The sequence below is a fragment of the Mirounga angustirostris genome, unplaced genomic scaffold, assembly GCF_029215605.1.
Source record: "Mirounga angustirostris isolate CCGP_5_RB_7025 unplaced genomic scaffold, mMirAng1.0.hap1 SCAF_4, whole genome shotgun sequence".
NCBI classification, from domain to species: domain Eukaryota; kingdom Metazoa; phylum Chordata; class Mammalia; order Carnivora; family Phocidae; genus Mirounga; species Mirounga angustirostris.
Window position 1 is genome coordinate 157693787 of NW_026991712.1, and position 12766 is coordinate 157706552.

The 12766-nt window shown below is 47.5% G+C and overlaps 1 protein-coding gene across 5 annotated transcripts in view; it reads left to right on the plus strand.

Moving 5' to 3' along the window:
- Positions 1 to 565: 565 nt before the first annotated feature.
- HIVEP3 (HIVEP zinc finger 3) overlaps positions 566 to 12766 on the plus strand; it is a 449883-nt gene continuing 437682 nt past the window's right edge. For 3 of the 5 annotated variants that reach the window (XM_064589326.1, XM_064589332.1, XM_064589331.1), the window contains exon 1: positions 566 to 713. The gene's annotated coding sequence lies outside the window, so the exon portion shown is untranslated. Of the gene's footprint in view, positions 714 to 875; positions 1776 to 12766 lie in introns of those variants that run through there. The other 2 variants (XM_064589328.1, XM_064589327.1) reach the window with 2 other exon arrangements.

A 12766-nucleotide genomic window follows, 5' to 3' on the forward strand; every position in this document is an offset into this window, starting at 1 on the left:
CCTAACCTCGCTTCTCAACTGCTAGACTCTCTGCACACACACGACCCTTGCTGACCAGGGAGCGAATCCAGCGCGTGCATAAGGCACCCCTGGGATCCATCGCAGATGCATCCGGGCTGGTGGCTCGTTTTCTGTTGCAGATCACAATTTTGGGGTCTCCTCTGGTTAGACAGAGCCTGGCTCATTCTGGTTTGGTTTTCTCCCACAGATTTGTCTACAGGTGAATAAGGACAACCCACTATGTAGTCTGAGTCTGATTCCTGGTTCCTCAGGCCATCCAGGGCTCCCAGCCATCCCGGATTAGGAAGGAGGCCGGGTACCCACCGCTGGGGACCTAGAACGCCAGCACTCGTGCGTTGCCCATCGCCGCCACCGCGCACGCGCCGCTCCCTGCCGAGGAGGTGGGGGAGTGGGCGGGGCGGGCGGCTCTCAGGCCAATCGGAAGCGAGCGCCCCCGCCCTCCCCGGTTGGTGGACCCAGCTTGACCCCGGCTGTGGGCGGAGGAGGCGGGGCCCGGCGCGCGGCCGCGGAGGGGGCGGGGCCCGGGGCCTGGAGGCGGGGCCTGGGGCTGTCAGTCCCGCGCCCGCCGCCGCCGCCGCAGCCGCCGCCGCGGTTCCTTACATGCCGTGGCCGGGTGGCTGCCAGCGCTGCCGCCCGCCGCCCGCCGTCCCGGCATCCCGAGCCGCCTCCCGCCATGCCGGCTCGGTGCGCAGGTAAGGCTGGCCGCGCTGCCGAGTCCTCGCGCCCCCTCCTTGGCATCGGTCCGCCGCGCGGGCGCCCCCTCCGGGCTCTGTCAGCGCCGCGGCTCTCCTGGCCGCCCGGGGGCGGTCCCGGGGGGCGGGACGACTGTCCTCCCCAACCCCCCACAGCCTCGGGCTCCGCGCCTGCCGCGGGGTCCCGGGGCCGCGCCTCCGCCGCCGGGCGTGGGGCCGACGCTGAGCACCCCCTCCCGGGCCGATTACACAATCGCAGGGGCTGGGGGCGGGGGTCCCCTCCCGAGGCCCGGCTCCACACCTGTCCCCGCGACGCGCTGACGGGCAGAGGGCAGAGACCCAGCGCGACAGCGGGGGCCCGGAAAGTTTCACTTTGTGGTCGGCGTTTGTTGACATCCCAGAGATGCGGGGAGATGGAGGCTGAGCCGCGAGGATGCGCCTGGCGCGCAGCGTTCCCTTTGCCCCGGGGTGGCTCCGGTCCAGGTTTCCCTTCCAGAAGTCCTGCCGAGAGCCCTGCCCCGGGGCCGGAGGCTGCTGCAGGGCACACGGGTCGGTCCGCCTTGGTTAGCGAGCCCTGGCCCCAGGATTGCTGCAACTGGGGACCGCTCAGCTCTTCTCCCTTTCCTAATTTAGTATTGACATTTAGACCAGGTAGGCGAGTTTCCTTAGCGTTTCCCTGACAGTTTATATTTGTGAGGTGCTTTGCTATCCCTGATTAGTTAATTAACAAGGTGGGAAAGCAAAGTAGATCCTGAGACGCATGGCTAATGCCTTCAGTCTAGCAACTCTTTCAGAGCCACTGGGAGCTTTAGGCTGTTTGCCGTGAGATGCTTTGGGCCAGGGTGCGGCGGGGAGAGCTAGCTATTCAGTGTCTTCCGGTTGCCTGGCAAGGTTTTGGTAATAAATGGCAAGGCTTTCTCTGCCTCTCCTTGCTTATGCTGTTTATTGAGGGTCACCAGTCTATGGTGAGTTATTTGATCTTCTTCACTTAAGCAAAGGCGGTTTTAGAAGTATTGCTGAGGAAGTAGCTAAGGAAAACCAACCAACCAACCCGAGATTCAGGTAAGTTTGGATACTTCTCTGCTTTACCAGGTTACCCCTCCTGTGCAGAAAACTTTGGCTCTTCCTGTTCTTTCCCCATCTCCCTGTAGGACTATGCCCAACTGGGTTGGTAATACAGCTCCTCATTTAGTACATAGACCTCTTGCTACCTGTGGTTTACAGACCTGCCTAGGGACATCCTCTACGAGTGGGCTTAATTAGCACTTTTATCTGCCCATTAAGCAATACAGCCTGAAATCTCTTGTAATCAGGCACTGTTGTAGTTGAATCTTTAATAATATCTAATTCATGTTAATTGTGTTCCTATAATAATCTTTCTATTAGCATGCCAGTTCCCCACCACCAGTACATTTAGTATAGAAGCAGCAATTTACTAGAAATATTATCATGGCAAAAACAATTCTCCAGCAGATTTGCAGCCCACTTTACTTAGATAATGATTGTGAGAGGCTGTTAAGGTTTTTTATTCTTTGGTGCAGTAGGTGTTACTGATCTATGAGGTCGTTCCTCCCTGGAGTAATGGTTTCAGTCACTGGGTCACTTAGATATTTTTTCTAGTTATATCATCTGAGTTTTTCCCCCATGCTGATTTCTCTTGGGACGAGGTATGGAGCTAACAAGATGTGGTTTTGATTTGCCAGCCTCAATTTTAAGAAGGATTTAAGAATATTTATTGTGTTTGGGGGCTTCTATTAGAGCTGTGGCGGTGATTTTATTAGCACACGTACCGGACACTGTTTGGGGTGCTTTATAGATACTAAGTTATCTCATTCTCACAATGACCTTGTAAGGGACGTACTGTCATTACCCCCTATTTCAGACGATGAAATTGAGGCCCAGTTGATTGACTCAGGTTGCACGGTTAGGTAAAGGACAGCCAGATTCTAACCTAGGTAGCCTGAGTTCAGAGTCCAAGTACTTAACCAGCCACTGTGCTGTCCTGCTTCCATAGGTTCTTCTTTCAACAGGTATTTATTTCTACCTTCTGTCTGTACAGCATTGCATTCTGTAGTGTGGGTGAAGAGTACTTTACAGTGTAATAACAAACACCGGGGTAGGGGTTCTTGTTGTGGTCTTAACTCGGCTGCCAGCTAATGTGTGATTTTGAGCAAGACACGTGTTCTCCCTGCCTCGCATTCCCTCGTTGGTGGAACAGCAGCGGCTAAAGCAGATGAACTAACTCGATTTAACCTCATGGAGTGCTGGAGAGATGCGTGAGTGCGCGCCAGAATTAAATGTCCTCCTCCCTAAGGAACAGTATAAGATCAAGTATCGAATGAGTGGATTGTGTGTGTGTGAGTGTGAGTGTGTGTGTGTGTGTGTGTGTGTCATGGGGAGGGAGCAGGGGGCGTGCACTGCACTCCTGGCTGCCAGTGCTAATGATGGGCGTGTAATGGTTGAGAAGCTTCACCTTAAATACTTCAATATTATTTTATGCTTTTGCCACCAGCATCATTCCTTTTGTAATTAAAAAAGAAAACAAAGAAAGATGACCAGGAAAGAAGTCATCCTGTAGAGGTGGGGTAACCGTGTGCAGCACTATGTGAGGGGCATTTGTGGGGGACAGTTTGGCATGACTCTGAGGGGCTTGGGGTCAGATGATGGCAGGCTCTGAGGGGCAGACCCAGGAGTTCTCAGAATCACAAGAAGTCAGGGTTGAGAGGAAACTCTGTCATTGAGTTTAACACCGTCCTCCCTCTTCTCCCTCCATCTATCCAGTGGATTAATCCCTCACGTGTGTGCATCTTCCCACTCCCTGCTCATCCTGCTCCTACTCGGACTCTTCTTGGGTCAAACGTTGGATGTGCTTCACAGATCTGTGCACCAAAGAAGTTAGGGTGGTATCCAGTGATAGGGAGTGGGAAACCGTAGAAGGATTCTGGGCCCTTCTGGCTTGGGCTCTTGAAAGACCATCATTGGCGTAAAACCTGGATTAGAGGGGAAATGTGAAACCAGGAAGACTGTTAGGAGGCCTTGGCCAGAATCTAGGATTGGGGTGATCCAGACTGAGACAGGCAGTGGCATGGGGTAAGAGGGGAGGAATGGACCCCAAAAGACAGAACCCCCCCCAGTGCCTGCCTGTCCACAAGCATCAGAGGGGAAGAACAAGTCAGTATCTCTCTGGGGTGAGAGGGGCATTGGAGAACCCCCGAATGGAGCTGGGGAGTCTGATGGGGTGGGGATGAGAGACAGCTATGTATGTCTGTTCCCCAAAGCTGGATAATAGACTGTGGCTAATATAAGTTCCCTGCAGACTGAAAACAGATTTTCTTTCTTCTCAAGAGGGGAGTGTCCCATTAAATACAGTGGGAAACTCCCTCTGCTTACTGAAGGCATGTAACAGTATTTCCCTGTGGGGGTTGCAGACTCTTATTCCGGCTCCTTTAGCTGTGTGCGGTGCTTCTTGGTCACGTTGAGGATCTGTGTGCGGTGCTTCTTGGTCGCATTAGGAATCTGGTGTTCTCTTAAGTTGTACCAGACGTGTTGGTGATGCTTTTCTCTGCTTTTGTTAGGAAGCCTTCTTTTGGAGGATGCTGTTTTCCAGTGACACCTGTTAAATAAGTGCTGGAGAGCCGCCACACCTTGGGGAGTGCTCAGAATCATTAGAAGTTTTTCCTTCTAACGCAGATTATGGGGCACTTCAAATTAGGCCTGGGTGAAACCATTACCACATTGACAGGCAAACAGGATCATCTGGAGGAAACAAGTAAGATTTACACAGGAAACCACAAAGACAGAAAAAATAGTTGGGAGTATTATAAGTTTATTTCTCTCTTGTTAATTTATGTGTTTCTGGCTTAGGATGCAGCATGTCTTGAATATTCATACTCAAACATTTATATGCTGAAATATGTCGTCTAATAGTGCATGTGGAAATAAACTGTAACCTCAATTTTTTTTTTTTTTTTTTTGCCAGGACAATATTGGTCTAGCTTTTCAGTATCCTTTAGACCAGTGATTCTTTTTTTTTTTTTTTAAAGATTTTATTTATTTATTTGAGAGAGAGAGAATGAGAGAGAGCACATGAGAGTGGGGAGGGTCAGAGGGAGAAGCAGACTCCCTGCTGAGCAGGGAGCCCGATGCGGGACTCCATCCAGGGACTCCAGGATCATGACCTGAGCCGAAGGCAGTCGCTTAACCAACTGAGCCACCCAGGCGCCCTAGACCAGTGATTCTTAAGCAGGGGCAGTTTTACCCCTTAGGGAACATGTGGCAATGTCTGGGACATTTTGGGTTGTCACGACTGGGATGTGTGCTCCTGTCATTCAGTGGGTGGAGGCTAGGGAGGGTGCTGAACATCCTACAATGCACAGGACAGCCCCCCCAACCAGGAATTTTTTGGCCCCAAATGTCAACAGTGTTGAGATTGACAAAATCCACTTTAGATCATTAAAAAAAAAAAAATTTCTTGGGCACCTGGGTGGCTCAGTCGGTTAAGCGACTGCCTTCGGCTCAGGTCATGATCCTGGAGTCTCGGGATCGAGTCCCACACCGGGCTCCCTGCTCTGCAGGGAGTCTGCTTCTCCCTCTGACCCATCCCCCTCTTATGTGCTCTCTCTCTCTCAAATAAATAAATAAAAAAAATTTCTTTTCTTTCTTTTTTTTTTTTTTTTAAAGATTTTATTTATTTATTTGAGAGAGAGAGAGAGAGAAACAGCATGAGAGGGGATAGGGTCAGAGGGAGAAGCAGGCTCTCCGCCGAGCCGGGAGCCCGATGTGGGACTCGATCCCAGGACTCCGGGATCATGACCTGAGCTGAAGGCAGTCGCTTAACCAACTGAGCCACCCAGGCGCCCCCCAAAAAAAATTTCTTATAGGGAGCAAGTTGAAGCTAAAGGGAAGAGGAAGAAGAAGGTCATATAAAGTGTTCCTTGACTCCCTGAAAGTGATAACCGTCCCCTCCCTTCGGACCCCCAGGAGGGAGAACCAGCTACACAGGCCGTGGGAGCGCAGGCTTCTGTCTGCCACCCAGGAGCTATTTCAATAGCTCGATTGCTCAACACGCTGGTTTGGAACAGGAAGTAGAGGCCCTTGTAGTGGGATGAGGCTGGAGGGGTGATTTCTGGAGGCAGAAGGTTTACAGGCCAAGAAGGGAAGCTGGGTCATGCCAGAATAATTTTGAAAAGTTCTAGGGAGTTTTTCAAAGGTGATTTTGTTGAGGACAGCGAGTGTGGGGCTTTAGAAGATGCTGTTTCTCCTCTGGGAGTGCATGACCCCTCTGGGCTATGGATCTGAGAGTCTGAGGACTTCCCAGATTTTTCCGTGTTCAAACACAGGGTGGAGAGTGAAGGACACTTAGTTTTGTTTTCAGGTTGTATCTGTGTCCTCTCCCCACACCCCTTGAAAAGCTTTTTTTATTATGGTACATTTTAAACATAGACACAAATTGAGGAGAGTATAACTGACCCCTGTTCACCTGATGCCCAGCTTCAAGGATTGTCAGCTCCTGGCGGATCTTGAATTTTACTCCACCCCTCATAGACTCCCTCCCCCCTCTTTTTTTTTTTTTTTTTTTAATCTAGAAGATAGCTTACATAATTCCTGATGACCTGCCTCCCAGGAGAGGCTTGGCAGTGAGGAGGGAAGTGATTTCCGGTGCTTGGGTCTCCCTGGAGGATAGCTGGTAATGGACATGGATGATTCTGAGAGCCCCGAGAGCTGGGGAGACAGGACTAGGGCCCAGGCATATCTGGGATGGGGGCACTGGGCTCTTCCTGGGGGGAGGGGAAAGTATTGGCGACTGGGGACAAGTTTCATTCTTTTGAAGCCTCCTGGGTGGACTAGTCTACCTCGGGTCTCTGCTGGTAGAAATGTGTTTCTGGGTTTTGCAGTTGAGGGTCATCCTGCTTTCTGGAGGGCGCTTCATTTGCGTGTTTCCTTGTAGGCTGACCCCCTTCCTGTTGCGTGACTCTTGAGATGTGTGCTGTGTGTTAGGAAGCCAAGTGTTCTGTGTGGCCCTCTGGCCCTGGCTTGAGGGGTCTTCACTGCCTGATGCCTCCCTGGAGAGCACAGGGCAGGGTAGGGGTGGGCGAGGGAGGCATAATTTCCGGGGGTTGTGGATCCTTGTTTGCGGTGGTGGCTCCCCTGTGTTTGTTGGTGGACGTAGGGCTGTCCCGTGTTGTCACTGGCAGTCCACGCCGGAAGGGGACGTCATTACAGTTTGCACTTGGCAAACAGGGCTTTCTTTCTTTTTTTTTAAAGATGCTATAGCTTAGATTTTATTTATTTATTTGAGAGAGAGAGACAGAGCACAAGCAGTGGGAAGGGCAGAGGGAGTCGGAGAAGCAGACTCCCCACTGAGCTGGGAGCCCGATGTGGGGCTCGATCCCAGGACCCTGGGATCATGACCTGAGCTGAAGGCAGACGCTTAACGACTGAGCCACCCAGGTGCCCCCAGAGCTTTCTTTTTTAAGTTGTGTCTCCGGAGCTACAGGATTACTTTTTTTTTTTTTTTGAGACCATTGGAGAATTGGCATGTATTGACTTGACTTTGGTGTTGTGTTGAAATATGCATACAAAAAATAACTTTAGAAGTTGAGAGAGTTCTTGAATAATCAGATAATTGATGTCTGCGAATTTTAATTAGTGCTAGTTTCTATACATGTAGACGTTCTGGACTAAGTTCACAAGCAGCTCCTTTAGTGTGAAGTTCTGGAGCCCTGAAGGGCTGTATTTCGCATCTTTATTTTACTTACTAAATCCATTTTTGCCTTTTCTTTATTCTACAGAGAGGTTTAGGTGGCATCAGCTGATTCTGAACACCCTGTATCTGCTGTTGTGGGTTTTCAGGTGTCACATCCATGGGGAAGGCAGCTCACATTTTCTCTATTCCTGAGGACCCTTCTAGGTAGGACTTAGTATTCCCATTTTGCAGATGAAGAAACTGAGGCTTAGAGAGGTTAAGGAATGCTAGGAGGTAGCCCTGGGTTTTAACCCAGGTTTGTTTGATTCTGAAGCCTGAATGCTTTCCACTAAACCTCATCTCTCGCAGTGAAAAGTTGGTGGGAGTTTGTAGGGGGGTTGGTAGAGAGGATGGGAGAGGTGCTGTGAACGGGGCTGAGAGGCCTGGTTACTCCAGTTAATGAAATCCTCACACTGAACCCCCTGGGACACATTGCTTTTGAGTGTGATAAATTACTGTGTCCTATTTTTGAGCTGACTATATAAAACAGAATCACACCCTGGTAGCCCTGAGCCAAATTTGGTTAGCAGATGTGTTTTATTTGGTCTGCACCGTGTTTTATTTTTTAAAAATTAGATTAGTTGTCATCATTTAAAAAGTGGGAGATTTCACACTAAATTTCCAAATTTCTTGGCTTCGCTTGAGTCCTCAGAAGATCTGGCAACACCAGGCCCACGTTCCTCCTTGGCAATAGTTAGTAAGAGTGGCTGCTCCTAGCTTTGTCATCTTGCCATGCTGCCCTCTTCACTCCTTTGTATTATTCGCCAGGACTGGGAAGGCGTTTGAGTTAGAGGCACCCTTGTCGAAGTTATGCACATTCTCTCTGCCAGTGTCAGGGATGCGTTAGGGGAGGCTTGTTCTGTATTTGAATGAACGATCGCCAGCAGTTTTCCCTTTGTAGGGCACCTAGAGGGGGTGACTCTACTTGGCCTATGAACAGACACAGCCACACCCTCCTTCTGCCCCCCAGCAATGGCTAATTGGACTCTGGATGGGTTCTTGGACTAAGGTGGACCAATTAGATGTTTGGGATTTAGACACTGAAATGGTGGAGCTGGGGAGCCTCAGGCAGGAAGGACTACTGGATTCAGGCTGACAGTAGTGACGTTAGAAAGGTAGGTGAGTGAGCAAAGAAGTTGGATGGCAGGGAGATGGCAGGGAGGTGAGAGAGCGCTCCAAGGCATAGAGGGTGGAGCTGCCTGGTCTCTGCTTTTACTGGGCTTCCTGCAGTGGGGTTCCTCTGTAGCCACAGCCTTCACTCTGTGGTATTTACTGAGTGTTTACTATAGGGCCAGGCACTTTTCTAGATTCTTGTGATAGATCAGGGAATAAAAACAGACAAAGGTCTTGTTCTCATAGAGCTTATATTTTGGGTGGGGGGAAAACAAACAACTCCAAACGAAAAAGCAAATAAACATAAAATATGTAAGGTGGTGATAAGTGCAAGGAAGAAATATAAACTGAGTAAGGAAACAGAGTGGATGTCAAGGGTAATGCTGTTATGTTAGAGAGGTCGTTCAAGGAAGGCCTCTTTATACAGTGCTATTTGAGCAGAGATGTGAATGAAGTGAAGAGTGAGCCACGAGGAAACCTAGGGGTGCTGCATTCCCTGCAGAGGGTTCAGCAAGTGCAAAGGCCCTGAGGTAGGAGTATGCTTGACTTGTTTGAAGAATAGCAAGGAGGGTATTGTGGCTGGAATGCAATGAATAATGGGAGAGGGGGAGTTGGAGGGAATGTAGGGCTTCATATCTATATTAAAGACTGATTTTATTCTACTGAGATAGGAAGCCATTGGAAGATTTTGAGCACAGGTGGCACGATCTGGCTTCTGTCTTGAAAAATGTAAATGCTGTATGGAGAATAGGCGGTAAGGCAGCCAAGGTGAATCCAGGACAACTAATTAGGAGGCAGTGCGATAGTCTAGATAAAATACAATGGTGGCTTAGATTAGGGTGGAGGTGGAGGTGGTGAGAAGTGGACAAGTTCTGAATGTATTTTGAAGGTAGAATTGACAGGACTTGAGGACGTATTTGGTATTAGATGTGAGAGAAAGAGAGGAGTCAAGACGATTTCAACCTTTGAATAAAAACATTGCTGTGTTAGTTGGCATTTCCCCTTCTTTTCCTGAAAAACATTCAAAAGCAACAAGGGAGGTGAAAAAATAATAATGAAAACCTTGCAAACTATTCTATTTTTGGCAAAATTAGGAGAGAAATTTAATCCATAAGCTTCAAAATGTGTGTGAAGAGAGAGAGTCCTGAATAGATGAGATCAGGTGGAAGCCTTGTGGGAGGAAATGAAGAGAAGCAGCAGGGAGATGGTGAGAGAGCCCAGTAGCTACAGATCTTAGAAAGTTCTAGAAAATCATGCTCTTTGAGGTAAAAAGTGCAACCTGATGTGAAAAACCTCTATCCCTTGCTTGTAGCAAGTGTTGTGGGAACTGGGTGTGCAGCTGGAGGAATATACCCTCCTGGATGTAGTTTGGCTCAAAGAAGCAAAAGAAGTGGGGTTACCAGAAAAACCACACTGGCAAGCCACCATGTCTATGGGAAGTATTCTGTCTCTGTGGGAGCAGGGAGGAAGAGGGCCTTTGGATTGCAAAAAAATAGCTCATCTGAAAGAGTATCATGGTTGTCCTCCCCTCCCCTGGCCAGAGGAACCTCATGCAAATACTGTAACTGCCAAGGAAACTAACTCATCCAATGGCAAGGAAGAAGGAAATGGTAGCCTTCTGTTTCTGATCATGGTAGGCAAGGTTAGGTGGACCAGAGTTCCTACTGAAAAATATTAAAATGTTTGGGTATATTTTTTAAATTAAAAAAATTAAATTTCCTTAAAAGCACGAAAGAACTGGGAAGAGACAAAGGGACTAGAAGGTGGAAATCTAAGGTTTAGTGGGAACCTAGAGGGATGTGCTGGTCACTGGAAGGCTTAAGTTGCTTTTGCCCTGAGAACATTTGTTGATTCTAGTAAAATAGGGCTTTGGTTTTGGCAGCCTTGCAGGACAAGGAGGTTAGAAGTCAAAGTCTGTAGCTTGCCCAAGGTGGAGAGTCTCATAGGAGACTATTTCCATATAAAGCTGGAACTACTGAGGGTAAAGGTGAACCAGAAGTAAAACCATCTCTTCCTCCCCCACTTAGAGACAGTGGAGAAGGTTGCCCTGGCACTGAGAGGAGCAAGACAAAAAGGAAAATGTAGGTTGTAATCACTGGCCAGCTTTTGCACAGATTTTGAGGATTGTTTTATACCACCTTGATTTTACAGAACTGCAGCCATGAATTTGGTTTGACTATAAGCTTCTTATGGTCATTAGTGCTATCCCCCTCCTTTTTGTGGGACCCCAGCCTCATCATTATTACATGAAACCAACTATGAAGCCACCACATTGGAAAGCATAGGAGAGAAACTAGGTGACATCCAAGTGACATTATTAGAGCCATACTGGCTGTTTTTTCATTGCTTAAGCTTATTTGAGTTGGATTGTTTGTTATTTGGAATTGAAGGAATCAAAACTGACACAAGAATCAACAGAAAGATCAGGAAAGAAGAGTGTTGAATTCAGAAACACACACATACGGGAATTTCACCTCATTGGATTGGATGCTCCTCAGTCATCTTTGCTCTGGATTCTCTCTTCGCAATTTTTAAAGTTGGAGTATTGCAGGGCTCAGGTCTTGGACATCCTCTCCATTCCTAGATGATTTTTTCCCTGCTTTATGGTATTAAATATCTATTTGTACATGACTCCTAAGTTTATATCTCCAGTTTTCATCATTCTTCTGCAATTCAGACCCGTATGTTCATTTGCCCACTTTGATTATACACTGGAGTGTCCAACAAGATCTGAAACTTAGCATGTCTTATACCAAACTCCCAATTTTCAACTTCCCTACCCTAAACCTGCTCCTTTCCCTTCTCAGGCTCATAAAAGGGTACTACTATCTATCCAGTTGTTCAGACCAAAAACCTAGAAATTATCCTTGAGTCTTCTCTTTCCTATAGCTCCCACATTTAGGTCAACAGGAAGTCCTGTTGACTCTGCCTTCAAAACAAACTGGATCTGAGCACTTAACCTGGCCTCCACTCTTCCCACCATCATCCAAGCCATAGCCATCCTTTGCTTGGATTATTGCAATAGCCTCCCCCAGTCTATTCTACACACATAGTTAGAGGAGTCCTATCTGTCTGTCTGTCTATCTATCTATCTATCTATCTATCTATCTATCTATCTATCTATCATCTATCTATCTATCATCTATCTATGTATCTATTTGAGAGGGAGAGGGGAAGAATGGCACAGGGAGAGGGGGAGAGAGAATCTTAAGCAGGCTCCATGCCCAGTGCCAGAGCCCGATGTTGGGCTCGATCTCACAACTCTGAGATCATGACCTGAGCTGAAATTCAGAGTTGGACACTTAACTGACTGAGCCACCCAGGCGCCCCTAAAGGATCTTTTAAAACATAAATGATATCATGTTACTTGCCTGCTTAAAGCCAGTGTTTTTCCATTACATTTAGAATACCCCAAATCACTATCATACTCTATAGGACTGTGTACAATCTGGCTCCTACCTAGGTTTCTAAATTTATCTTCTGTTTTTCTTTCTCTCTTACTTATTGTGCCAAAGTTGCACTGGCCTCTTTGCTCTTTCTGGACCGTCCCAAGTACTATTACTACCTTAGGGCCTTTGCAGTTCTTCCTTCTGATATTGTTATGGCTCATTCTGTCACATCATTCAGGTTTATGATCAGATATAACCTCTTCAGAGTGACCTTCTCTGATTCTTGCATGTAAAATAGTCCTTGCCTTCCCCCTCTTCACACCCTTACCCTGCTGTATTCCTCAGAATACTTGTCATGATATTGTTTATTGTCTGTTTTCTTCACTAAGTTTAAGCTTTGAAAGGAGGAATGTTGTCTTATTTAATGCTTATTCCTAGCACTGGAATGATGTCTGGATCATGGTCTGAGCTGATACATATTTTTGAATGGCTTATTAAATGAAATTTGAATGATAGAGGTAGCATATCACAGTTTCTAAGAGACATATTATTTAACAAGTGGTTTTGAGAAAGTGGTTAGTCATTTAAGGATAAAATAGATTGCTATTATTATTTTTTTAAGTAGGCTCCATACCCAATGTGGGGCTTGAACTCACGACCTCACGATCTCGAGATCGAGAATTGCATGCTCTACCAACTGAGCCAGCCAGATACCCCTAAGATAGATTATTAATAAGAGGATATTATGAATAATTTTATGTCAACATATTTGACAATTTAGACAAAATAAACAAATTTCTTTAAAG